At 36.9% G+C, this 27,853-nt stretch overlaps 1 long non-coding RNA gene across 1 annotated transcript; it reads right to left on the minus strand.

The window, feature by feature from the left end:
- Window positions 1–1,708: 1,708 nt before the first annotated feature.
- On the minus strand, window positions 1,709–25,983 carry LOC138900654 (uncharacterized). The gene is made up of 3 exons (XR_011411777.1): window positions 25,944–25,983; window positions 2,816–2,872; window positions 1,709–1,910 (listed from the first exon to the last, which is right to left on the minus strand). It is a non-coding gene; the product is annotated as an uncharacterized lncRNA (long non-coding RNA).
- Between the last annotated feature and the right edge of the window lie 1,870 nt (window positions 25,984–27,853).

Raw genomic sequence — 27,853 nt, forward strand, 5'->3', positions numbered from 1 at the left:
ATTGTTCCAAACAAAATGTTAAGCTTGCTGACCCAATAACACCAATCACTAGAATCGTCAACTTGAGATTCATTATTAGCATTCACAAATGTAAATAATGGCCTTATCTTGCTGATAAATTCAATAATTTTGTCAACAACACCGAATAAGCCATTCGCAACTTCCGCTAAAGTTGTACCATCGACATCCGTAGGTTGTTTCAAACTTTGTAACGACTTGATAAGTGATTGATTCTACGGAACCAAGGCCTCCTTCTCCCTAAAAATAAAAAAGATGAAATATATAAATCAACTCACATATCACAACTCCGCTTTCAAAACTCAAGACCATGTCATTCTGCCTGCTATTACGAATTGCATAAACTTAAAATGAAAGAGCATGATAGCTTAATATACGTTTATTTGGTAACTTCGGGTTACTATTAAGGAAGCTCAATCAAATTAGTAATCTAAAGTTAAATTTTAATAAGAAGACTTAAATCTTTTAAATAAAAGTTATTTTTCGTACTTTTTAATTTTAATATATTCTCACAAGACATAAAGATTTAACTTCATCTAATAGTATTATTATTTATACCGGTAAAATTTAATTCAACTTAATGAGATGTTAGCCATTTATTTGTCATACATTACCTTAGATTTTGTTGTAAAATAATTTTATTTATTAATATGAAGATTTAAATAATTTAACTCAAAGTTCTAAAATATTTCTACTATTGAAAAGTAGGCAATCCTTTCTTTCTGTTTTTTCTTCTAAAAATTAATATTGTTTTCTACAAACTTCAACATTATCTAAGCAAAAATAAAATCAAAAATTTAAATTTTGAAAATCATTGGACCTCAAAATTTTGGAGGCCTGAAGTAAAGGTTTTACTAGTTTCTCTTTGAATTCCCCTAGTTACTACAAAAAAAAAGACAAAGCTAAAACGCTAAGAAAGAAGAAAAGAGAAAGATAAGAAGAAGCTAAAACAAGTATACATTACGCCATACCAGCTAGAGAATTTCTCAATTATTAAAAGAATTGCCTTATGTCTTGAATACAGTTTCAAATGCATTTTTAGAGGGTTGCAATAAAAGAGGTATATGGCCAAAGCGAATCAACAAATGATAAAAATGTCGTGTTTATTAAATGTTAAAATGTTGACTCATAAAGATAAGAAGATCCAACATCATATTACTACTATGTTTATATGTTAAATTAACACCGGGTGGCAATAATCTATAGTAATTGGTATATTTTGGACATAAATTAGGGTTGATAATTCTAGCCCCAAAAAATAGCATTGTATAATCAAATCTCAAAAAACCTACTTCTGTATCTATTCTCTCTCCCCGTATTCCCTTTCCACCGCTCGTTGCTATCTCTCTCTCATATCTCTTCTTTAATCTCTCATTTTATTACAATAAGGATAAGGAAGAATAACCTCAAGAAACATTACCATCCTCGTCCTCACCCCAATACAACATATATCCTGAATTACAGCAATCAATCTTTTCAACGGGCAAACCCAAGCTACGCACTAGCTTCTTTAATATGATAATAGTTATCAAGTACTATGTTATCTTTAGGTAAAGTCTCTTTAAACAGTTGCATCATTTGGTCAGAACCCCCTCTGTGACAAAGAATTTTTCATTTTAACGTTTAACATCCTAGAAACTACTGTAAGTTGAGAGAGAGAAGAACGAAGATACAATTTTGCATCGGCAGCGTATAACAAATCACAGAACTTCTGGGATTCAGGATTAGGCTCCTCCTTCGTTGAAGGTTCATAAGGATGAGATGACTCAGGTTCAACATTACTATCAGATTGCCAAGTCAAACCCCGGCTAATGGGCCAAGCTATATCAAGAATTATTTGTTAGTATGGATTCTCATATCCAAATTCTGGTTGAGCACCACCATTCAAGTTACTACTAGATGACAACTCATTAGTCAGACATTTTCCCCTTGATATATCCAAACAAAATAATTCTCAACAAATCCAAATTGCAAAAGATGTAATTTAACGATTTCAACATCCATGTATTTAATGTTGTGACATTTTTTTATAAGGACATCTAACATTGTCACCACTCATGCTATTTCGTTGAGAACATGCAAAGTGGAGAAATTTATCCACACCGGATATGAAACAAGAATTAATACACCCTCGTCCATGCAACCTCTCATACATCCGACCACACTCTAGATTCTCTATTTTCCTATTTAATATTAAAATTAAAAAGACAAACAAATATTATTATGTTTTGATAAGTAATAACACAAGAATAAAGTAAAAAAATATATATATACTTAACCTTACCAAACACCTAGTAATACCTTTTAATACACGAAGGAAAGAAACCAAAATACATGGCAGTAAAAAAACTCAAGTAGTTATTTTTATTTTATAATTCATAAATGATTAAAGAAAAAGAACATCAAAGATACACCAGGAAGCTAATGTAAGATTAAATAGTCACAAACACATCAGAAAGCTAATGTACATCAGAACATCACAAATAAATCCCTAGCAGTCACTATATGTAAACAATCTCAAATACATCAGAACATTACAAATACATCAGAAAGCTAATGTAAGCTATGTGAATATTTTTAGACAATTAAAAATTATCTCGCATCCCTAGATGTGACTATATGTAAGATTAACCATTTGTGAAAAGATAAAATTCTAAATAACATTCATTTTCATTTTAAGAAAGCGCTAAGAAGAACAAGAAAAGAAAGGGGAGAAAGAGAGATAATGACAATAAAATATATGTCAAACAAAATAAATTAAGGCTTGTGTATAAGTTAATAAAAAAGATAACAATACCTTAACTAATTCATCATAAATCTTTGAGATTGTTTCGTTCCTTTTCCTGAAATGAAGCTGAGCAAACATAAATTTAGTGAGACATATGCAAGAAGAATACCACGTAGAATTATTTTGTAATATGAAGAACCACAAAGGCACATATGCAGAAAGCTACACAATTCATATTTCAAGGAAATAGAAAAAAATAAAAATACAAATCAGTAACCTAATTCAAAAATTGGCCTTATTACTGCTACCTTAGTTAAACAATTCTTGTTTGCAGTATTCTTCTACATACTCAAAGTAAAATAGCTAATTAGCTTACATATACTTGCTGATCACGCCCAACTATGCCTTGTAAAAAGGATTAAGCGGTAGCTGCAAATATAATCCGGTTCAAATCCGGAGTCGAATCCCACGGGGAACTAACCTATTTACTATAACTTTTAACAATGCTAATGATAAGCTCAGACAATTTTCGGATGCAATATTTTTAATAGAGCATAAGTGGAATATATTTATCTAATGAAAAATGATAACAAAATTAGCAATAATCAAGAATAAGGTTGAATTCAAAGGTAAAAGGATCTAGGGCTATTGATTTTCCTAATTGCCGGACTAATTCCTGACACGTTAGCTATATTCTCGCCGTAATACTCTATGAGGATTATGAGTTCCGGACTACCATAATTATCTCTCGATTAATTACAATAATTTACTAGAAGCATTCTCTCGAACTACTCTAGTTTATAATTTATGCAACTCAGAATTATCCCATCAAAGATTCGTTATCTCTAACCCCCCACCTTTAAATTCAAGTAATTAATCTCTTAACTTACCCAAAAGTGGTATTGTTCAAAAACAATCTAACCAAGTATTCTTTATCAAGAAACACAAGGTAACTAGACACGATTAATCAATGGCCATTTCAATTAATCACAACACAACTCATAGTTGAACAATCATAGAATATGAACGGCTCAATTATATCTAATCATAGTCAAAACTTCATCCAACAATTGGTTCCATCAACTCTAGATGATGGGTTTAGCTACTCATAGTAATGGATAAAAATTCACTATAACAATTCATAATCAACAATGGAAGTAAGAAGAAGAAGATGAAAACTCTTAGGAAATTCTCCGTCTTCTCTCCCTAGTTCTTGCCTCCAAAATCTCCTAAAAACAACTCCCATTCTCTTCTAGGCGAATTAGGCTTCATATAGGTTTAGGTTTGTCATGACCCCAAATTTCCTCCGTAGGATGTCGTGATGGCACCTAGTCTCTAAGACTAGGTAAGCCTATCAATGTGGAATAATAATAAATATCTGAAATAAATAAACTACAATTCAACCAATTTCAACTCCCAAAACTCGGTAGAAATAAATCACAAACTTCTAAGAATTTATTCTCAATGTCTCTATATGTCAAGGTCTAAATAAAATATAAGGAAGCAACATAAAATGATAGAAGGGGACTCCGGAGTCTGCGGACGCTGGCAGATATACCTCGAAGTCTCCGTGCGCAGGTAAATTACTAACGTCTAGGCTGGTAAAATATACCTGTATCTGCACAAAAAGATGTGCAGAAGCGTAGTATGAGTATACCACAGCGGTACTCAGTAAGTGCCAAGCCTAACCTCGGTAGAGTAGTGATGAGGTCAGGTGAGGCCCTACTAGAATATAATAATGGCATGGTAAAATATTTATCAATATAGTAAAATAAAATGACATTGAGAATGAATCAAATAGTATGTCACATTTAATGACACCAAATAATTGCAAATAATATCTCGTGGAATCAAAACAGAATTTCCTTCAACAAGGGTACTACCGAGGTACCGCCTCGTAGTCCTAAATTATAAATAACTTCACAATATCTCATTTCCTTATCTCACCGCGGGAGCCTTCACAATTTATTTAAAGAAAATATTTTTTTCGAAATAGCATCCCGCATTTTAGCCACCCTTATCACACCGCATGACTTCTAGTAGTCACCCCTACTAGCCACGCATATCAAGCCACCCTTATCTCACTGCATGAGTTTCAATACCGAGACCTTATACCACCACATGCGTAGTAATATCACAATATATCACAATTTGCACCTCAAGTGCCCAATATTTTAATTTTCCACAATAAATCAACAATAATATTTTTAAATAATAAAGAGCTTACGGCTCATGCCAGAATAATCCAACAATAATATTATTTCCACAATAAAGAGCTCACGGCTCCATCACAATGAGTACCCAAAACAAAACTTACGAAAATATTCAAGAGTAAATAATTCAGGAAAATAATATTTCAAATTTTTAATACGTTACTTCCATATCAAATTTAGAAATGTCAAATACTTCATATTAATAATATTTAATTTAAAGAAAATCAACCTTCAAATAATGCACAGTATAAAAGAAATCAAGTTTCAATTAAACAGGTAAAACAATTAGCAGAAAAAGGTCAAACAAATTTAAAATATATATCACAGATCAATGATGAAGAATATAACAAGATAAAATAATTTAATAAATGCGCAATAATGATCTACACAATTTAAAAATATAATTTTTCATATTTAGCCCGTGTACACACTCGTCACCTCATGTACACGACTTTCAACTCATTTCAATAATCATATTAATATCAATTCTAGGGGAAATTCCCTGAAAATTCCCCCCCCCCACAAGGTTAGACAAGTCACTTACCTCGACTTGCTCCAATTTAATCAAGTATTATGATTTTTCCTCGATTTTCCGACTCCGATTGACTCGTATCTAGTCATAATTAATTCGATACAGTCAACAAAAATTATAGAAATCAATTTCATAAGAAAATATTATAATGTTTTTCAATAAAATCCGAAATTAACTCAAAATTTGTCTGTGGGGCCCACATCTCGGAATCCGGCGAAAGTTATGAAATATGAACGCCCATTCAACCATGAGTCTAACCATACCAAAATAACTAAATTCCAATAACGATTCGACCCTCAAATCCACAAATCTATCCAAGAGGATTTTCAAAATTTTCCAACTTAAATCACCAATTAAATGTTAAAAACAGTGATGGATTCGGGTAATCTAACCAAGATTGAGTTAAGAACACTTACCCCAATATTTTTCCTTGAAGATATATAAAAAATCACCTCTGCTCAAGCTCCAAGTTGTTAAAAATGGCGAATGGGACGAAGCCCCCTGATTTTATAACTTACAGATCTGTCCAGGGTAACCTCGATCATGGGGCCCGATCCTGGACCTCGATCATAGGAGTCCGATCATGGGGTCCGATCATTGTCCTCGATCATGGACCTCGGTCATGGCCTTCGATCATAGCTTCGATCATGGTCCTCGACCCTGGGGCTCGATCACAGCCATCAATCCTGGCTATCGATCATGGTTTTGATCTTTATGGCCTTCGATCACTGGCCTTGGTTATAGCCCTTGATCCTGGGTCTTCGATCAGTGGCCTTCGATCACTGGCCTTCGAGCTTGCCTTCGATCATGGATATCGAGCCTGCCTTCGATCCTCGGCTCGATTTCTGGGGCTCGATTGCACAGCAGAAGAGAATTTGCAGCAGGTTTTGCAGCAGCTGTTTAAGTCCCATTTTTGATCCGTTAACCATCTGAAACTCACCCGAGGCCCTCGGGACCTCAACCCAATACACCAACAAGTCCTAAAATATCATACGAACTTATTTGAAACCTCAAATCACATCAAACAATGCTAAAATCACGAATCACACATAGATTTAAGCCTAATGAACTTTGAAACTTTCAATTTCTACAAACAATACCGGAACCTATCAAATCAAGTCCGATTGACCTCAAATTTTGTACGCAAGTCATAAATGACATAACAGAGCTATAAAAATTTTAGAATTTTATTTCGACCCCGATATCAAAAAGTCAACCCCTCGGTCAAACTTCCCAAAAATTTAACTTTCGGCATTTCAAGCCTAATTCTACTACGGACTTCCAAATAAAATTTCGATCACGCTCCTAAGTCTAAAATCACCATACGAAGCTGTTGGAATCATCAAAATTCTATTCCGGGGTCATTTGCACATAATTCGATATCCGGTCACTATTTGAACTTAAACTTTAAATTTTTTATCAAAATTCCATATCTCGGGCTAGGGACCTCGAAATTTGATTCCGGGCATACTCCCAAGTCCCAATTCACGATACGGACCTACCAAACTGTCTAAACACTGATCCAAGTCTGTTTGATCAAAATGTTGACCAAAGTCAACTCAGTTGTGTTTTAAACATCTAATTCACATTTTAATCCATTTTTCACTTGAAAACTTTCCGGAAAATTTTTACGGACTGCACACTCAAGTCGAGTAATGGTAAATAGTGCTTAGATCACATAATTAATCATTAAATTTAAAGATGACATTTTGGGTCATCACAATGTTAGTCACCCTAGAAATTACATAATTACCATTGAGTTGTTGGCCTCCGTCCACCCGTCCGCCCGCCCGTGGATACGACTGCGGATCCGGCCGTGGATTTCAGCCAGTGTTCTGCCTCCAGTGCGCGGTCCAATTCGCGGTCAACTCCGTGGCCGCGCACCTGGAGGGAACCTCCCCGCTTGCATTTCTCGCTCCTTTTCGACCGGGCTAACCTTCGATTGGCCTCCCCCACTCCATATTGACTACAAAACACTCTTTAGCTTCCTCCTAGCTTGGAGTGGATCTTACAAAGCATAAAATTCTTAATTATAGTATTTAGTTATCTTTTAGCATTCAAATATCAATAAAGTGCGGCTAAATTAGAGTATAAATAGTGTCTAAATTGCATAAATATAGCCTACTATCACTTGCTAAGATACATTTAAAATTGCATCCAAGGGGTAGCCTAATAGTCAATGAGGTGGATGCAAACCTTGGAAACCACGTTACAAATCCCAACAGAGACAAAACAAAAAAACAAACAAACCATAGATTCTCAACGAAATTGCAAAGACGTATATATGGTCATGCAACTGATGTTGCAATTCTCCCTCTAAATGAAGAAAATGCAGTTCAAGCTGGTGCTGAACTTCTAGGTGGCTGGAGTTGTTGTTATCTTTGAGGTGCAAAGAAGTTCCAGATCTGAAGCTAGAAAGGAGGAACGTCGAAAGCAGGGTCAAGAGGCAATAGAGCAGAGAGATGAAGAACTGAGTAAAGAGATTGAGTTTCTTAAGAACATGGTTATTGAACTGGAGCGACATGCCAAAACACGAGGATTGAGTAGTACCTTTAGCATCCGAAATGTAGAAAGTACTAAACATAAAATAAAAGCTAATTAATCATCTGCTACTGTTGAGATAACATACATATTGACATTGTAAGACCCATCTACATTTGAGCAACTTAAAGAGTTGATGTTTGTTTTCATCAACTCCTTGTTTGTACTATTTTTAGCATTCCTGGAAGAGAATTGTAACGAACCGACCGGTCATTTTAGGCACTTACTATAACGACTTGGCCGGTCATTTTGAGTATTATAACCCCGTTCCCCAATTTACTGCTCAATTTATGCCTTACAATTGATTTATGACTTATCGCGTTTGTTGGTTCGGGTCCAGAAGGATTTCAGAATGAAATAAAATACTTAGTCTCATAATTGAAAACTTAAGTTAGAAGAGTTGACTGGATCTTGACTTATGTATAAACGACCTCGGAAATTTTGATGATTCTAATAGCTCCGTATGGTAATTTTGTACTTAGGAGCGTGTCCGGAAAATTATTTGGAGGTTCGTAGTGGAATTAGGCTTGAAATGCCGAAAGTTAAATTTTTGGGAAGTTTGATCGGGGGGTTGACTTTTTGATATCGAGGTCAAAATTTAATTCTGGAAATTGGAATAGCTTTGTTATGTCATTTATGACTTGTGTACAAAATTTGAAGTCATTCTGAATTGATTTGACGTATTTCGGCACAAGATATAGAATTTGAAAGTTCAAAGTTCATTAGGCTTGAATTAAGGCATGATTCGTGGTTTTAGCATTGTTTAATGTGATTCGAGGCTTTGACTAAGTTCGTAGTTGTTTTAGGACTTCTTGGTATATTTTGTTGAGGTCCCGAGGGGCTCGGGGTGAGTTTTGGGGTGGTTTCAGACCATTTCTAGGCCATTTTTAATTGCTGGTTTCTGCCAACAGAGGTGTGCATTGCGATCGCGAACATTTGGTCGCATTTGCGAAGAGCAAACAACAGTTTGGGGCCTTTTGAATCGCGATCGCGGAAAACCAATCGCGATCGCGTAGAACAAAATCTCTGTTGCACTGACCCGACTTTGGAAGCTTATATCTCGCAATCTATAAGGAATTGAGAGATGATCCACAAATGAAAGTTATAGCCCTTGATGTCATTTGGAGTTTTGTATACAAATATATGACCATTATACTAGAGACTGTCTGGAAGAGTTTGTTTTGTTCTTCGCGATCGCGATTGGTTTTCCGCGATCGCAAAGGGCAATTTTGGGGCTGGAAAATTTTGTGCTTCGTGATCCCAAAGCATTTTCTGCGATCGCGAAGAGTAAAAGCCTGGGCAGTGAATTTAAGTTTTGAAAATGGTATAAAAGCCTGGGCAGTGAATTTAAGTTCTGAAAATGGGACTTCGTCCCATTTTCTATTTTTAACGGATTGGAGCTCGGGAAGAGGCGATTTCGGGAGTTTTTCAAAAAAAAAAATGGGGTAAGTGTTCTTAACACAATATTGGTTAAATTACCCTAATCCATGGTTGTTTTTAACATTTAATTGGTGAATTAATTTTGAAAATTGTGAAAACCCTCTTAGTTTAATTTGGAGATTTGAGGGTCGAATTGATATCGGATTTGAGTAAAATTTATATGGTTGGACTCATGGTTGAATGGGCATTCATATTTTATAACTTTTGTCGGGTTCCGAGACGTGGGCCCCACGGTCGAGTTTTTAGTGTAATTTCGGATTTTGTGGGAAAATATTAGTATTTTGATATGGAATTAATTCATATAATTTTTGTGGGTTGAATCAAATTTACTGTGGCTAGATTCGAGCCGTTCAGAAGTTGATACGTGCAGAATGGAATTTTTGGAGCATTGTTTAGCTTGCTCGACATTAGATTCGGCTTGTTCGAGGTAAGTAACTCTTCTAATCTTGGAGTTGAGGGTATGTGTCACGACCCAAACTAACCCTGTCGTGATGGCGCCTATCGTGGAACTAGGCAAGCCGACTCATTTCCAAAACAAACCGATATTTTCATTTCAAAGATAATTTCAAGGCTATCTAATATAAAAACCTTCGTAAAGGAGTTCAAATCAAAATAAAAGTGCGGAAAGAAAAGCCCGATATCAGGGTGTCACAAGTCACGAGCATCTACTACAATTTGTCTGATAATATCAAGACTAACACAGTCTGGAAAATAGCTAAATAAAACTAAAGGAAGATAAGATGGAGAAGACCATGGCTGCGATCGGCAGGCAACTACTTTGCTATCTCCGAGAAAATCTGCAATCAGAATAGTCAACAACCGCTACCGCGTCCAGCTACACCTGGATCTGCACACAAGGTACAGGGAGTAACGTGAGTACGCCAACTCAGTAAGTAACAACAATAAATAAAGACTGAGCAGTAGTGACGAGCAATAAACATATAAAGTTCATATCATGAAATCTTAGTAAAATACCATATGCTTTTAAAATCAGGGTTTGAATCAAAACATCTCGTTTAAACCCAGTTCCAGTAAAATCATTTAAAGATATTTTTCAATAGTTTTCAAACAAAGGCTCAATGGAAGGTAAGAAAAAAATGATAAAATCATAAATAGCCCCTCGGGCAAAACATCACTCGTATACAGCCCCTCGGACAAACCTCACAGTCACTCGTATACAGCCCCTCAGGCATACCTTAGAATCACTCGTAAACAGCCCCTCGGGTATACCTCACCATCACTCATGCTTCCCAGTCACTCAGCACTCGCCACTCGCACTCAGTAGGTATCTGTGCTCACTGGGGTGTGTACAGACTCCGGAGGGGCTCCTTCAGTCCAAGCGCTATAATCTGCACGGATAACTCACGTGCTACACAGACAACTCACGTGCTATAATATCATATCAGAATCCGCACAGACAACTCACGTGCCATAATAAGACACTAAGGCATGCTGCAAGCGGGTAACCCCAATCCATATAATAGTAATAATATATATAAATCCAACATGGCCTGTTGCGGCGTGCAGTCCGATCCCAAAAATATCCTCACAATCAAGCCCTCGGGCTCACTCAGTCATTAACCTCTCAAGCCACTCGGGCTCTCAGTAAAACAGGGTATTCAGCCCAAAACAACTTTTATATGCATCAAAATAGAGTAATGAAAATTGAGTTATGCAGTAAACAGGTATAACCATGACTGAGTATAGATTTTCAATCGAAAACAGTGAGAGAATAGTAAGAAAAGCCCCCTAAGGGTCCAACCAACACTAGCACAAGGCCCAAACATGGCATTCAGCCCAATTTACAGAAACTCTTTCTAAAACACATACGTATCATATAGTTTCAACAAAATATACAACTTTACAGTTGTTACGGGACGGACCAAGTCATAATCCCCAACGGTGAACACCCACACGCTCGTCACTTAGCATGTGCGTCACCTCAAAATAGTAAAATGATACGAAATCCGGGGTTTCATACCCTCGGGACTAGATTTACAATCGTTACTTACCTCAAACTGGTCAAATCTCTACCTCGCGATGCTCTTGCCTCTTGACTCGACCTCCAAATGCTCGGAATCTATTCACAATCAGTACAATACCATCAATATAAGCTAATGGAATGAATTCCACAAGAAAAACTACCAATTTAGACCAAAAATCCAAAATTGGCTCAAACCCGGCCCCGGGCCCACGACTCAGAATCGGGTAAAAGTCACAAATTACAAACACTCATTCACTAACGAGTCCAACCATATTAGTTTCACTCAAATCTGACTTCGAATCGATATTCAAATCCCCAAATATTCATTTTATGAAGTTTCTACAATTTTCCCCAAATTTCCACCTCAAAGTACGAATTAGATGATGAAATCATTGATGCATTCATGTATATTAACCAAATTCGAGTTAGAATCACTTACCCCGATGAATTTCTTGAAAAATCCACGAAACATCGCCACAAACGAGCTCCCTAGGTCCAAAATGTGAAATAATACACCTAAACCCTGTTTATATAGTGCGCCTCTGATCTCCCACTCCGCGGTCTGTGAAATGTTGAGCGCGGCCGCACCCCAGGTCCCGCGGTCTCGAAAAACTGGTGCGGTCCGCGAAATTCTTGGTGGTTGCACTACCAAGCTTTAGTATTTTGACCATAACTTTCTCTACAGATGTCCAAATGATGACTTCTTTACATTAAGAGAAACTAGATATGAAGGGCTACAACTTTTGTTTTTGAATCATCTCTAAATTCTTTGTAGATCAAAAGATATAGGCTTCCAAAGTTGGACCAGCGGATCTGCAAAACTTCCTAGAGTGCGGCCGCAGACAGAATTTTGTGGTCCGCGAAATTCTGTTGAGGTCCGTGAAATTCTGCTGCGGTCCGTGAAATTCTACTGCGGTCCGCACCTCACCTTCACCTCAGCACCCCAATATGCGCGGTCCGCGCCCCCAAAAGTGCCTAGACTCGCTCAAAACTCACCCCGAGACTCATCCGGAACCTCCTGGATACAAACCATATATGAATTTCAATCATAAAGCACTCTACGGACCTTCTCGCGCACTCAAAATACTGAAAAGAGGTCGTCTTGACCTGATATTGACCATGTTCAAACTTCCAAATTTCTTAACTTTACTAATCTCTCAATCAATGATCCAAAAATACACCCACGCCCCTCGGGACCTCAACCAAATATACCAACACGTTCCATAACATAAAATAGACCTACTCAAGGCCTCAAATCACATCATATAACATCGAAATGTCGAATTACACCTCAAATCAAAATCTATGAACTTTGAACTTTCAAATTTCAACAAACGACTTCGGAACCTATCAAATCACGTCTGATTGACCTCAAATTTTGCACACAAGTCATAAATGACATAACAGAGGTATTTAAATTTTCAGAATCGGATTTCGATCCCGATATCAAAAAGTCAACCCTCCGGTCAAACTTTCCAAAAATTTAACTTTCGCCATTTCAAGCCTAATTCCTCTACCGACCTCCAAATAATTTTTCAGACATGCTCTTAAGCCCAAAATCACCATACGGAGCTATTGAAATTATTAGAATTCGAATCCGAGGTCGTTTACACATTAGTCCACATTCGGTCAACTTTTCTAACTTAAATTTTCAATTATGAGACTAAGTATCTCATTTCACTCTGAATTCCTTCCGGACCCGAACCAACTAACCCGATAAGTCGCATATCAACTGTAAGGCATAAATTACATAGTAAATAGGGAAACTGGGCTGTAATACTTAAAATGACCAGCCGGGTCGTTACAGCATGAACCCTGAAAATATGTATTATGTGAATTGTTAGGAGGTGACGCACATTGAATTGTTAGGAGGTGACGCACATGCTAGGTGACGGGCGTGTGGGCGTGCACCATGGAAATTGTGATGTAATTATTTCCATGGAATTCTGTAGTCAAAAATTCTTGGCATTTTCCATGCAGTATTATGTGTTAAAGAAATTGAGCTGAGAATCATATTAAAAATCATGCTGAGGCTATTTGCCAGTATTATTGAGACCCACAGAGGTCATATTGTTATGAATTATTTGTTTAAATTAAAATTTTATACTCAGTCATATTCATTTCATTGCATATCATATCTCAGTCTCTATGGTTATCTATTGATGCATCATATCATTATTTTCAGGTTATTTTCATGATATTGTGAGAACTTGAAAGAGACACTTGAGAGATTGATGACTGAGTGAGGCCGAGGGCCTGATTGTGAGGATAATTATGGGATTGGGCTGCACGCCACAACAGGGCATATTGGCTTTATATACTTTATTATTATGGGATCGGGTTGCACGCCGCAGCATGCCAGATTGGCTTATTATAGCACATGAGTTGTCTATGCGAATACAGATATTGATACTATAGCACGTGAGTTATCCGTGCAGATTATAACGCTTGGGCTGAAGGAGCCCCTCCGGAGTCTGTACACACGCCCAGTGAGCGCAGGTACCTACTGAGTGTGAGTGTCGAGTACGAGTGCCGAGCGATTGTGTGGACTGAGTGACTGTAAGGACTGAGTGACTGGGAGGATAGAGTGAAATGATACTCTGAGAGTATGCATATGATTTTATCACTGAGTTGCATCGCATTGACATACACATTTGACATACAAACATAGAGATGTATTTTCCTCATGTTGTACAATATCACATCATTCATGATTTCTCACATATGTTGACAGATGGGCATGGTGATGCATTTTTTTACACGGGTTATTTGGAAAGAAAATGAAACATCTCATTTATTATTGAAAGGATTTTGGGAAAATTATTGTTTTCTAACTTATTCATATTTTTGGCAACTTCGGTAAACGATTTGGGTTTTCACTGATATACTTGAAAGGAAGAACTATTTTTACAAATCATGATTTAGCTGAGCATTTTATCTCTGAGTTACTTCTTGTATTATTTATTTTACGTTGCTATGGACTATTGGTTTTGGACCCGATCTTGGTAAAAGCTCGTCACTACTTTCAACCTAAGGTTATGTTTGTTACTTATTGAGTACATGGGGTCGGTTTTACTCATACTACACTTCTGCACCTTGCATGCAAATGTTGGTTGTTGATGTTGCTGTGTTCGTTGGGAGCTGGATCTGAAGATGTACCTACATTCCGGTTGTAGCTTCCTCTTGTTCATGGTAGCCTTAGATTTATAACAATCTGTTCATGTACATTTCGAATAGATGATGTATTATTTTTATACCAGATTTGTAAATTTTATTCTTAGAAGCTGATGATTTGTACTACTAGTTCTTGGGGAAATATATTAGTTTTATCTATTTTCTTCTAATTAATTGCCTTATTAATTTCATTGGAATTATATTGATGGTAATTGGCTTACCTAGTGGGTTGGGTTAGGTGCCATCACGACAGGTGAGATTTTGGGTCGTGGCAAGGTGGTATCAGAGCTCTAGGTTCGTAGGTTCTACGAGTCATGAGCAAGTGTCTAGTAGAGTCTTGCGGATCGGTATGATGACGTCCATACTTACCTTCGAGAGGCTATAGGGCATTTAGGATAATTTTTCATCTTTCTTTCCTTATCGTGCAGAATTGATTCAGCTTGAAATGTAACTCTTTGAATTCCTTTCATGCATTCGTATGCGCATGTGAGCATTCGGTATCAGTTGTGTATCGCCGGCTTGTGATTTTAGGGATGATGTGCGAGATGTGTATTCTGTGTTTTGGAGATAGGCTAGTTCGGAGGACTTGAGGCCAGGTTTGGATCGTAGCTTAGGCTCGGTAGCTTCAGTGGTAACTTGTACATTTGGACTCATATGTCTGGTAATATCCCTATGAGTGGAAAATTTGTGGCTCGATGAGCGGTCGAATGGCTATATGATGAGGATGATGCGATTGCGGGATGTGTTAAGATGGATTAAATATGCCGAGAAGTGTTTCCTTGGAATGTAAAGAGGGCCATTGGGTGCTAGATTTTCGCTTGATGTGATGTACAGTCTCGAATTGTGAGTGTGTCAAAGGATCTGTCATGCAGTTTAATTATGGAGAGAATTAAATTTTCATATTTTGTTAATGAGTTTGGACTCAAGAAGATTAAGTGATTGCGTAGTAATTGTGGATGCGAAAGGGTATAACAAGATGCCAATTTGAGGCTAAGTAGGTGTGTTTCTTATAATGTTGATTAGAGAGTTGCTTTTCTACCAGCGGGTTATATGTGCTAAGATTTGAATTTGAATCTAGTTGAGAAAGTTGACTTGACTGTCAAGAGAATGAATGCGATTAGTGGATGATTGAGGTATTTTATGGTTGGTGTTGCATGGGCCTGGGAAGAATTTTCATTGAACTGACTGCGGTATTAAGGCAGTAATAGAGTATGGGTATTGTGAGTTATCGAGTGTTTTAATCTATGGCTTTGAGCCAAGTGGGGGATCTTGCTATTGACAATTCAATTCATGGTTATATGTTTAATTTTAGTTTTGGCATAAGGCATACTTGCGGATTAGTTTTGACTTGTAGAGGTTGAGATCGAGGATGACCCAAGTACTAAAATTTCTGGATTCGGGTTATATTGCACTTATGAATATATGAAAATCATGGAATGAGTGAGTTGTTATTTGTGAAGGATGTAGTTCGCACGGAGTATGGATTTGATTGGTGGTGTTACGGCGGGGTGTACTTCTTTGCGTGTTGTCGTGCTAATGGGGCATGTGTCTTTCGGTCAGTTTGGGCGGTGCAATTGATATTTTAGCAGAGTGGATGAATCTCGAGAAAGTTCTAATGGATTCAAGATTAATATGTAACAATTAAGAATTTTTGGCGGATTTGTTTATGGCTAAAATGTGAGATTTAAGCTGGATGGTGTCGAGACTTGTGGCATTTTTGTACATCATTATAGATTTTTATTTCGGTATCAAGAAGGTGAATGAAATGGCCTTAGACTCAAATAAGGTATTTTCATAGTGGGTGTTTCGGTTGTACTATTTATAGAGGTAATTATAATGTGGTGAGAATCTACAGATGTTTTGGTGGCAGTATTCTTGGGTTTTGGTGACCTACGTGATTTTGTCGAGTTAGAGGAATTTAGTTCTAATAGCTTGGTTATGTGCAGATGGATTTTAAAGGGTTCTTGATAGTTTGAACCGGATATTTTCTACTTGTGTGAGAAACGTGTTGTGTATTGTGATTTCCTCATGGAAGGAAGCAAGAGGAAGGTTTCTAACTAACTGGGAATGTAATTTGCCGGTGACTCGGAGTTAATAATGGGATTCTTGTGCTTGTCAGATATTTCGATGAAGGCTATAACTGCTTGGTAATCCCTGAGAAGGGTGCGCATTTCAAAAGGTGCATTGTGTTTTGACTTATGGATGTTCATTGGTATTGAGGTACTCACTTGGTTGATAGACTGCGGATATTCAAATTATTGCTATGTGATACGGAAGAATTATGAAAGTATTCCTCATGGGAAGATCGTGAATGGAAGGTGTGTTAGTCATTATAGTGCTGGAGTTGGGATCAGTTACAGTGATTTATGTGTTTGATGGATTTGGAGACTGGGTGTTCTCAGAAGTATATTGTTTCGGGTTGCGGCCTATTTGAGGTGAGTATTTTATTTTAACTCAGTGGAGGCACTAGTTGCGTTAATTATTTGTGATACCTACGCACTACAAATGTGCATATATGTGAGATTTGAGTCAATGTGCGGGCATTGAGGAAAGTATTCATACTCGGAAAAATACTTAGGTTATAATATGCCTAGAGTTGACTGTTAAACATAAATTCATAACGTTTCTCGTATTCGTACCTTTGTTGAGAACTATTTGGGCAACACTTGAGGTTACAAAGAGGCTAATTCCCTAAATAAATGGGGTAATTACTATTTCTGCGTTAAAATTACCGTTTTGAAGTGTGATAGTAGACTTTGCACATGCTTACACTTTGGCGTGTTATTTATACCGGTCCAGGAGCATGAGAATCTTATTTCATTATCATATACAAATGTACTTGTTTAATTACTCATGTATGATATGCTGGGACTGGAGGCCTGTGACCATGCCAGGCGATTCATATTATTGGCACGTGAGTTATCCGTGCCGTGTGTGGGAATTTTATTTCTATGATAATTTGTCTGATTCATTAATTTCCTTCCTCTACAATTGTGCACATGCGCCTACGGTTATCCTCTTCATGAAATTTGAAGAGTTGGTTGTAACATTACGGTTGTGGTAGTGCTTGTTGAACTTGCAATACAGTGCTCTTCCTTGAGACATCTCCCATATTTGGGTACACAGATTGCGCAGTTGTGTCTTGAGTTATATTGATGTGGCGTGTCTGTGGGATAGTTATGTTTAACAATATAAGTTCATTGGACCTAGAATGGGTACTATCAGGCTTGATTATGGTATATTCGGGAGGATAATATTGAAAGTCGACTTATGAGAGGATTATGATTCTGGTTGGGGTGAGAGAGCTCTATGGCTAGTTGATCTGATGAGTGGTTATGAGTTTTTGATTGTTTCTTTCATCATTGGAAGTGTACGAAGGTTTCAGAATGAGGTTCTGTTGAATGCGGGGTTTTATACTAGTACTTGGTTGGTTTTGAGTAGTTACTGTGATCAGAAATGGTGCTACGAGTATGTGAGTTATGTAGTATGTTATGTGATTATATATTAGATTATGGTTATGGCTGGATACAGCTTGTTCATTCTTATACAGTGTGTAGATGTGAGATTCGGGTCTTGAAAAAAATTCTGGATGTTAGAAATTTGGCTCCAAGGTTTTTTGGGCTAAGGTTAAATTAAGGATTTTCAGTTGTATTGTGTTGTCAGGCCTATGTGGAATAGGCTGACGTAGGATCACCCCGGTTACGTGTGTGGTAAGATGGAATAGTGATGCGGTGGCTTGGAAACAACTCCTGGCACGTTTGAGTACGAACGTATGTTTAAGTGGGGGAGAATGTAATGACCCGGCCGGTCGTTTAGAGTATTATAACCCAATTCCCCAATTTACTACTCAATTTATGCCTTACAATTGGTTTATGACTTATCTGGTTAGTTGGTTCAGGTCCGGAAGAATTTCGGAGTGAAATAAAATACTTAGCCTAAAAATTGAAAACTTAAGTTGGAAAAGTTGACCGGATATTGTCTTATGTGTAAACGACCTCGAAATTTAATTCTGATGATTCCAATAGTTCCGTATGGTGATATTCGACTTAGTAGCGTGTCCGAAAAATTATTTGGAGGTTCGTACTGGAATTAGGCTTGAAATGCCGAAAGTTGAATTTTTGGGAAGTTTAACCGGGTGGTTGACTTTTTGATATCGAGGTCGGAATCTGATTCTTGACATTGTAATAGCTTTGTTATGTCATTTATGACTTGTGTGCAAAATATGAAGTCATTCCGGATTGATTTGACGTATCACAAGATATAGAATTTGAAAGTTCAAAGTTCATTAGGCTTAAATTAAGGTGTGATTCGTGGTTTTAGCATTGTTTAATGTGATTCGAGGCTTCGACTAAGTTCGTATGATGTTTTAGGACTTGTTGGTATATTTGGTTGAGGTCGCGAGAGGCTTGGGGTGAGTTTCGGGGTGGTTTCAGACCATTTCTAGGCCATTTTTAATTGTTGATTTCTGCCTATAGAGGTGTGCATCGCGATCGCGAATATTTGGTCGCGTTCGCGAAGAGCAAACAGCAGTTTGGGGCCTTGTGAATCGCGATCTCGTAGAACAAAATCTCTACTGCACTGATCCAACTTTGGAAGCTTATATCTCGCAATCTATAAGGAATTAGGAGATGATCCAAAAACAAAAGTTGTAGCTCTTGATGTCTAGTTTTCAGAAAGCTAAACTATTTGTCATTTGAAGTTTTGTACAAAACACTATGACGGTTATACTAGAGGATATCCGGAAGAGTTGGGGAGTTTGTTCTTTGCGATCGCGATTGATTTTCCACGATCGCGAATGGCAATTTTGGGGCTGGAAAATTTTGTGTTTCGCGATTGTGAAGTATTGTCCGCAATCGCAAATAGTAAAAGCCTGGACAATGAATTTTAGTTCTGAAAATGGGACTTCGCCCCATTTTCCATTTATAACGGATTGGAACTTAGGAAGAGGCGATTTTTGGGAGTTTTTCAAGTAAAATAACGGGGTAAGTGTTCTTAACTCAATATTGATTAAATTACCCGAAGCCATGGTTGTTTTTAACATTTAATTGGTGAATTAAGTTGGAAAATTGTGAAAACCCTCTTGATTTAAGTTGGAGATTTGAGGGTCGAATTGATGTCGGATTTGAGTAAAATTTATATAGTTGGACTCGTGGTTAAATGAGCGTTCATATTTTGTAACATTTGTCGGGTTCCGTGATGTGGGCCCCACGGGCAATTTTTGAGTGTAATATCGGATTTTGCGGAAAACTTTATTGTGGCTAGATTCGAGCCGTTCAAAAGTTGATACGCACAGAATGGAATTTCTGGAGCATTGTTTAACTTGCTCGACATTGGATTAGGCTTGTTTGAGGTAAGTAACTCTTCTAATCTTGGAGCTGAGGGTATGAACCCTGAATATATATATTATGTGAACTGTTGGGGGGTGATGCACATGCTAGGTGACAGGCGTGTGGGCATGCACCATAAAAATTGTGACGTAATTATTTCCGTGGAATTCTGTAATCAAATAATCTTGGATTTTTCCATGCAGTTTTACGTGTTAAAGAAACTGAGCTGAGAATCATATTAAAAATCATGCTGAGGCTATGTGCCAGTATTATTGAGACCCACAGAGATCATATTGCTGTGAATTATTTGTTTAAATTGAAATTTCATACTCAGTCATATTCATTTCATTGCATATCATATCTCAGTCTCTATGGTTATCTATTGACGCATCATATCATTATTTTCGGGCTATTTTTATGATATTGTGAGCCCGTGAAAGAGAGACTGGCGAGATTGATGACTGAGTGAGGCCGAGGGCCTGATTGTGAGGATAATTATGGGATCGGGCTGCACGCAGCAACATGCCATATTGGCTTTATATACTTTATTATTATGGGATTGGGCTGCACGCCGCAGTAGGCCAGATTGGCTTATTATAGCACGTGAGTAATCCATACGGATACAGATATTGATACTATAGCACGTGAGTTATCCGTGAAACACGTGCGTTGTCCGTGCAGATTATAGATCTTGGGTTGAAGGATCCCCTCCAGAGTCTATACACACCCCTATTGAGCGCAGGTACCTACTGAGTGCGAGTGTCGAGTGTGAGTGTCGAACGATTGTGAGGATTGAGTGACTGGGAGGACTGAGTGATTGGGAGAACTGAATGAAATGATACTCTGAGAGTATGCATATGATTTTATCACTGAGTTGCATCGCATTGACATGCACATTTGACATACAAGCATAAAGATGTATTTTTCTCATGTTGTACAGTATCACATCATTCATGATTTCTCACACATGTTGACAGATGGGCATAGTGATGCATTTGTTTTACACGGGTTATCTAGAAAGAAAATGAAACATCTCATTTATTATGGAAAGGATTTTGGGAAAATTATTATTTTCAAACTTATTCATATTTTTGGCAACTTCGGTAAACGATTTGGGTTTTCACTGATGTACTTGAAAGGAAGAACTATTTTTACAAATCATGATTTAGCTGAGCATTTTATCTCTGAGTTACTTCTTGTATTATTTGCTTTACGTTGTTATGGACTATTGATTTTGGACCCGACCTTGGTAAAAGCTCGTCACTACTTTCAACCTAAGGTTAGGTTTGTTACTTATTGAGTACATGGGGTCGGTTGTACTCATACTATACTTCTGCACCTTGCGTGCAAATGTTGGTTGTTGATGTTGCTGTATTTGTTGGGAGCTGGATCTGAAGATGTACCTACGTTCCGGTTGTAGCTTCCTCTTGTTCATGGTAGCCTTAGATTTATAACAATCTGTTCATGTACATTTCGAATAGATGATGTATTATTTTTATACCAGATTTGTAAATTCTATTCTTAGAAGCTCATGATTTGTACTATTAGTTCTTGGGAAAATATATTAGTTTTATCTATTTTCTTCTAATTAATTGCCTTATTAATTTCATTGGAATTGGATAGTTATTAATTGGCTTACCTAGCAGGTTGGGTTAGGTGTCATCACGACATGTGACATTTACGCTCCTTTCTACTATTTGAAGTCTTAAATAGCTTCATATGATGTATTATGACTTGTGTGAATTATCGGTTTTGGTTTTTAGGTAATTCGGAGTTGGTTTGGAAGAATGAAATTCAAGGTTTAAATCTTAAGTTGAAAAGGTTGTCCGAATGTTGACTTATGTGTAAACGACCCCGGAATCAAGTTTTGATGATTCCAATAGCTCTGTATGGTGATTTCGGACTTAGGAATGTGTCCGGGAAATTATTTAGAGGCCCGTAGCTAAATTAGTCTTGAAATGGCTAAAATAAGAATTTAAGTTTAGAAGTTTGATCGGGGAGTTTAGTTTTTGATATTGGGGTCGAAATCTGATTCTGGAATCTGGAATAGGTTTGTTATGTCATTTATGTCTTGTGTGTAAAATTTGAGGTCAATCGAATTTGATTTGATAGGTTTCGGCATCGAATGTAGAAGTTGGAATTTTTTAATTTTATTAGGCTTGAATTGGGGTGTAAATCGTATTTTTAGCATTGTTTGATGTATTTTGAGGCCTTGACTAAGTTCGTATGATGTTTTAGGACTTGTTGGTATATTTGGTTGGGGGGCCGGGGGCCTCGGGTATTTCGGGTGTTATCAAATCATTTTGGGCTACTTTGGTTGCTGGTTTTCTGATGTCTGGTGTTGTTCTTCGCGTTCGCGAGGAGCCTCTCGCGTTCGCGAAGAAGGATTATGCTGCTGGGACTTTGTTCTTCGCGTTCGCGAAGAGGCTCTTGCATTCGCGAAGAATGAATTCATGTTGTCCGTTGTCTAACTTTGAAAGCTTATATCTCACAATCTATAAGGAATCTAGAGTTGATCCAAAAATAAAAGTTGTAGCTTTGGTGTCTAGTTTTCATAAAGTTAAACCATTTGTTATTTGGAGTTGTGTACAAAGAGTTATGGTGGATACACTACAGGTTTTCTGGGAAGAGTTTGGACATCTTTGTTGCACAGGGTTGATTTTGGAAGCTTATATCTCGCAATCTATAAAGAATTGAGAGATGATATACAAATTAAAGTTATAGTCCTTGATGTCTAGTTTCTAGAAAGTCAACTTATTAGTCATTTTGAGCTTTGTACAAAATGTTATGTCCATTATACTAGAGGCTGTGTGAAAAGAGTTTGGAAATGGCTTTTGAGAATTTTATTCACCGCGAACGCGATGGGAGGCTCACGAACGCGAAGAAGGAAGTTGGGGAAGTGTTATAAGTCCTTTATTTCAGAACTTTGAGCCATTATTTCATATTTTTAGTTGGGAACCTCGGAAGTTAGCGATTTTGGAGAGGAATTTCACCACAAAACTTGGTTAAGCATTCTTGACTCACTTGTGATTATATTTCATAGATTAATCTTCATTTTCGGCGTTAGATTATTGAATAAATCGGAAGAAAAATCTATAATTTCACAAAATGAATTTTGAGTTTTGAATACCGATTTAGAGTCGGATTTGAATGAAATTTATATGGTTGAAATCGTAATTGAATGGGTTGTTGGATTTTGTGATTTCATCGGATTTCGAGACGTGGGCCCTACTGTCGACTTTTCGAGCGGAGTTGGGAATTTTCATAAATTATTAATTTGTAAGCGTTGGAGTAAATTATGATTTATTTGCACGTTATTTGAATAGATACGAATCGTTTGGATTGATTTGAGGAGATAGGAAGGCGTATGGAGGTTGATACGCTCGGAATGGAATTTTTGGAGTATTGTTTAGCTTGCTCGGTATCGGATTTGGCTTGTTCGAGGTAAGTAACATTTCTAAACACGGGCGTGTGAGCGTGTACCATAGAAATTGTGACTTGAATAAATTTTGTAGAGTTGTAAAATTAAAGAATCATATTATTATCTGCATATCCTCCACGTGCTGGATAAATTGAGTTGAGACTCATACTAAAGATCATGTTTAGGCTATGTGCCGATATTTTTGGGACCCATATGGTCGTATTGCTATTGAATTTAATTATTTTTAAAATGTACAATTCATACTCAGTCATGTTTATCCATTGTGAGGATATTTATGGGATCAGGGTTGCCCACCTGCAGCATTCCATATTGGCTTTATATATATTATTATTATATGGATCGGGGCTGCCCGCCTACAATATGCCATATCAGCTTTATTATTATATGGATCGGAGTTGCCCGCTTACAGCAGGCCATATCGGTTTTATATCACGCTTGGGCTGAAGGAGCCCCTCCGGAGTCTGCATCCCCTACAGTGAGCGTAGATGATTTATATTGAGGGATGGATCTTTCCTAGACATGGATCTTATCTGAATCATTTATATTGAGGGATGGATCTTTTGTGGGCATAGAACTTGCCCGAATCATTTATATTGAGGGATCGATCTTCCTTGGGCATGGATCTTGCCCGAAGCATTTATATTGAGGGATGGATCTTCCCTTGCCGGAAGCATTTATATTGAGGGGTGGATCTTCCCCGGACATGGATTGTCCGAATCATTTATATTTGGAGATGGATCTTCCCTTGGATTGGATTGGCCTTATACAGTACTGAGTGACTGACTATCAGTCGATCTGTATATATATATATATATATATATATATGGGATGAATCTTCCCTGGGCTGGATTGGCCATATACAGTACTGAGTGATTGAGTATTTTAAAATTTGTGAATACGAGGTTTCCACCCAGCGATTGTGTAAACAATATTATGACATATGTATCATGATTTATATATCTATACATGGTCTTTAATTTTCCTAATTTTAAAATATTATACAATTTTTAATATAGATAAAGAAATGCACATAGAAAATTATAGGGACCAGTAAAATTAGTCGCTGAAAGTTTTTAGGCACCAATTTATCAATGTTTAGGGACTAAAAATCTGCTCCCTAAAAGCACTTTAAGAACCAGAATTTAATTGGCTGCAAAACATTTTAGGGACCAGAAATGTAACCTCGTCGTTATTAAGCTTTAGCGGTGACGCCTATAGCGACGGGCAAAGATCGGATTTTTATGGTCGTTAATTACATTTAAGGACCAGAACCAGACCTTTAGGGACCATTTTTTTCTCGTCCTTAAAAGCTATTTTTCTTGTAGTGTACATTGGCATATAGATATAGAGATCTCGTATTCCTCATATCATTTACAATTTAGCTATTTTACTTGTATTGAGTTTAACTGTTGAACTTGAAAGCATGCCTATATTTCCGTACTGTTATTTTATATTGTACTATACCTGTTGAGCTGATCACTACTTTCAGCCCAAAGAATAGTCTTGTTACTTATTGAGTACATGGGGTCAGTTGTACTCATACTACACTTTTGCACCTTGCATGCAGATTTCGGATGCTGATGTAGTTGCGTACGTCGAGAGCTGGTATACTCGCATCCCAGTTATTGTTGTCTCTTGTTCATGGTAGCTTTAGAATTTTAATCTGTTCATGTATAATTCAAACAAATGACATATTTTTATTTCACACCGGATTTGTAAATTATGAATCTTAAAGCTCATGATTTGTACTACCAGTAGAGTCAGTTAAATATTAATTGAATCAGATTGTGTAATTTGGCTTACCTAGCGGGTGAGGTTAGGTGTCATTCTTGACTAGTTAGATTTTGGGTCGTGACAAGAATGCAGTAGCTTCTGGGAGTAGAGAAAACTTAAAGCAACTCTGACCAAGATGACTATCAAGACATTCTAAGTTTGACTGGTCAAAGCCATTAGAATACTACTAACCAAAATGGATATCCATGGTGAGCAGCCGTTGGTCTATGAATAAATTGCAAACATATCATATTGTAAAGGAGTTACATATTTTGGACAATTTTTGCACCTAACCATGCAGGCAGTATATTGATGTCAATTTTACTTGTTTTGCCTTAGTAAGGATTGTTATTATGTTAAAAGTTTAGGGGTCTCCAGCTTGTTACTCCATTTGTTTCAAAAAAGAAATCAAAAATTGAAATTGAAATTCTCAAACACAAAGTATGATGATTATTCAGTTATTCAAGCATCTCCTCTCAGACATGGATTAAAATAAACTTTAAACTCCAAAAAGTATTACACAATAAGTTTTAGCACAAGCAAAATTTGAGTTTCAATTTTCAGTAGATTTATGGCTATATGTAGAGTTTTCCAGCACTTCACCTTAATGAAATTGGGAACCACGCAGATCTCAAGACAACTAAATTCAATTTAATCACCGCTATCACCAAAATTGGTATTAATCAAGAGTTCAACACAAAAGATAACCCAAAATTAGATTTTTTCAACAATAAGTAGTAAAAATATACATTATGCACAAATGAGACATACCCAGAATATGTCAACTCCTACTTCATATTTAACTTCACATGCTACAAAGAAAAAGAGGGAAGAGGCAAAACGCTTGATTTATTTTACATCTACCAAAACCTTAAAAACTTTACTGTAGAAAAATTATTTATAAACAGAGAAAGAAGTAGAGACATACCATTCTTTTAGAAAAGAGATGAACTAGTAGAGCATCTGGGAAAATTAGTGGAAGATAAGAGCAGACGAACTATCCTTTCTTTTTGTTTGGCATGATCAATATGATACAACGAAACGAGTAAACACGCAACTGTCACAAGTGACTCTAATCTTAGAAGTACTAGGGATGCCTATGTTCTTGATTCCCCATGTGTCCTATTATTATATCATCTGTTCATGGGTCTCAGAAAATACATAAGTTGATAAAGTTTATTCTATGGTATCGGAGATGTTCTGTCCTAGGGAGTCTACAAGCCGTGTCTAGTAGATTCTTGTTTATGGGTGTGTTGTGCACCACACTTATAGGCAAGGCTATAAGGCATTTAGGACTGTCACGCTTTCTTCTTACTCTAGATCGTGTGGTAGAGCTCAGTTGTAAGAATTCAGACTCTTAAATTCTACTTTATTCGTAATTCAACGATACCTACATCCACAAAGACAGTTGGTAAGAGATTGAATATGGTTGTGGAAGAGTTGACTTAGAAGAACTCGATTTTACTTCATGCTTATGATGAAATGTAAGGTCTTCAGTAGATTATGTGTGTACTAAGATGTGTAAGTTTCTTAATAAGGAGTCTTAAGGCATGAATATCTATCCACCTATGGTTTAAAAATCAACAAGAGAATCAGAAGGTAGGTACAAGTTTCAACAATTAAAAGAAGCAATGTGAAGAAGGGTATGAGATGCCCAGTTAGTGAATATTATCAGTTTTTACAATTCAGGTAGAGAAATATAAGCATTATAAGTTACTTTCAATAGTAATATAAATATATACAATTGGACACATTCATCTCAGTTATGACCTATGGGAGCTAACAAAAATAGTTTAAGAGAAGAATGGTATATCAGGATCTAGTTGGGGTTAGAGTAACCCAAATGGTGAATGGACTGTTATCATTAACTAATATTTTTGAAGGATAGTGCAAATATGGTAATAGATCTCCTTGTGAGACACCAGATGGTGCACTCTAGAATAGTACAGTCAGATATGAATACTAGAATATTCAAAATTTTCAAAAGATAGGCAGTGGAATCCTAGAAGGGATAAATATTTACCTTAGTTTGGCTCTCGTCCCCAGTAAAGAGAGAATGTCAGGCAACCCGAAGGGCCAGTGAAATGGTGCAAGGGGACCTAAAAGCGAAAGAATATTTTGTTGAAGTTTTTAGAACAAGTTAATAGACAAAAACATTAGCAGGAGAATAAGAAAAGAGTAAATGAACCATTATGAGTATGATGTGATAAATAGGTGATAACGATAAATCAAAATATGACAGAATAACAGAGTCTATAGTCAAGTGAAGTTAAAGACAAAAGGTGACGGGCCTTGAGACAGTAAAATTATATAAGCCATAAAGTCATATCCTCATTTCAAGAAATAAGTTGGTGACTCCAACGTGATTACCAGAAGGAAAAGTTAGACCCCGGAGTAATAGAAATCACTATGTGCTAGTGAACAAGATAAGTTGAACATAAACTAGAGATCAAAGTATTTGATAATAGTCGGCATTGTGAGAATTTCAAAGACCGCGTTCTGGAAATAATAGAATGGACAAAAAAAGAATAACCTCTAAAGGTCATTCAGGAAGACGCTTCCCTATAGCAAGCATTGTGAGCAGAGTTAAGCTTAAGGGACTAAGTGTACTAGTTACACTAGGTGTCACTTTCGTGCGTAAGAAATTCAGTTATCCCTAGTACAAAAGGGTTATCGCAAGG

Source organism: Nicotiana tomentosiformis, chromosome 10 (genome assembly GCF_000390325.3).
Source record: "Nicotiana tomentosiformis chromosome 10, ASM39032v3, whole genome shotgun sequence".
NCBI classification, from domain to species: Eukaryota; Viridiplantae; Streptophyta; class Magnoliopsida; order Solanales; family Solanaceae; genus Nicotiana; species Nicotiana tomentosiformis.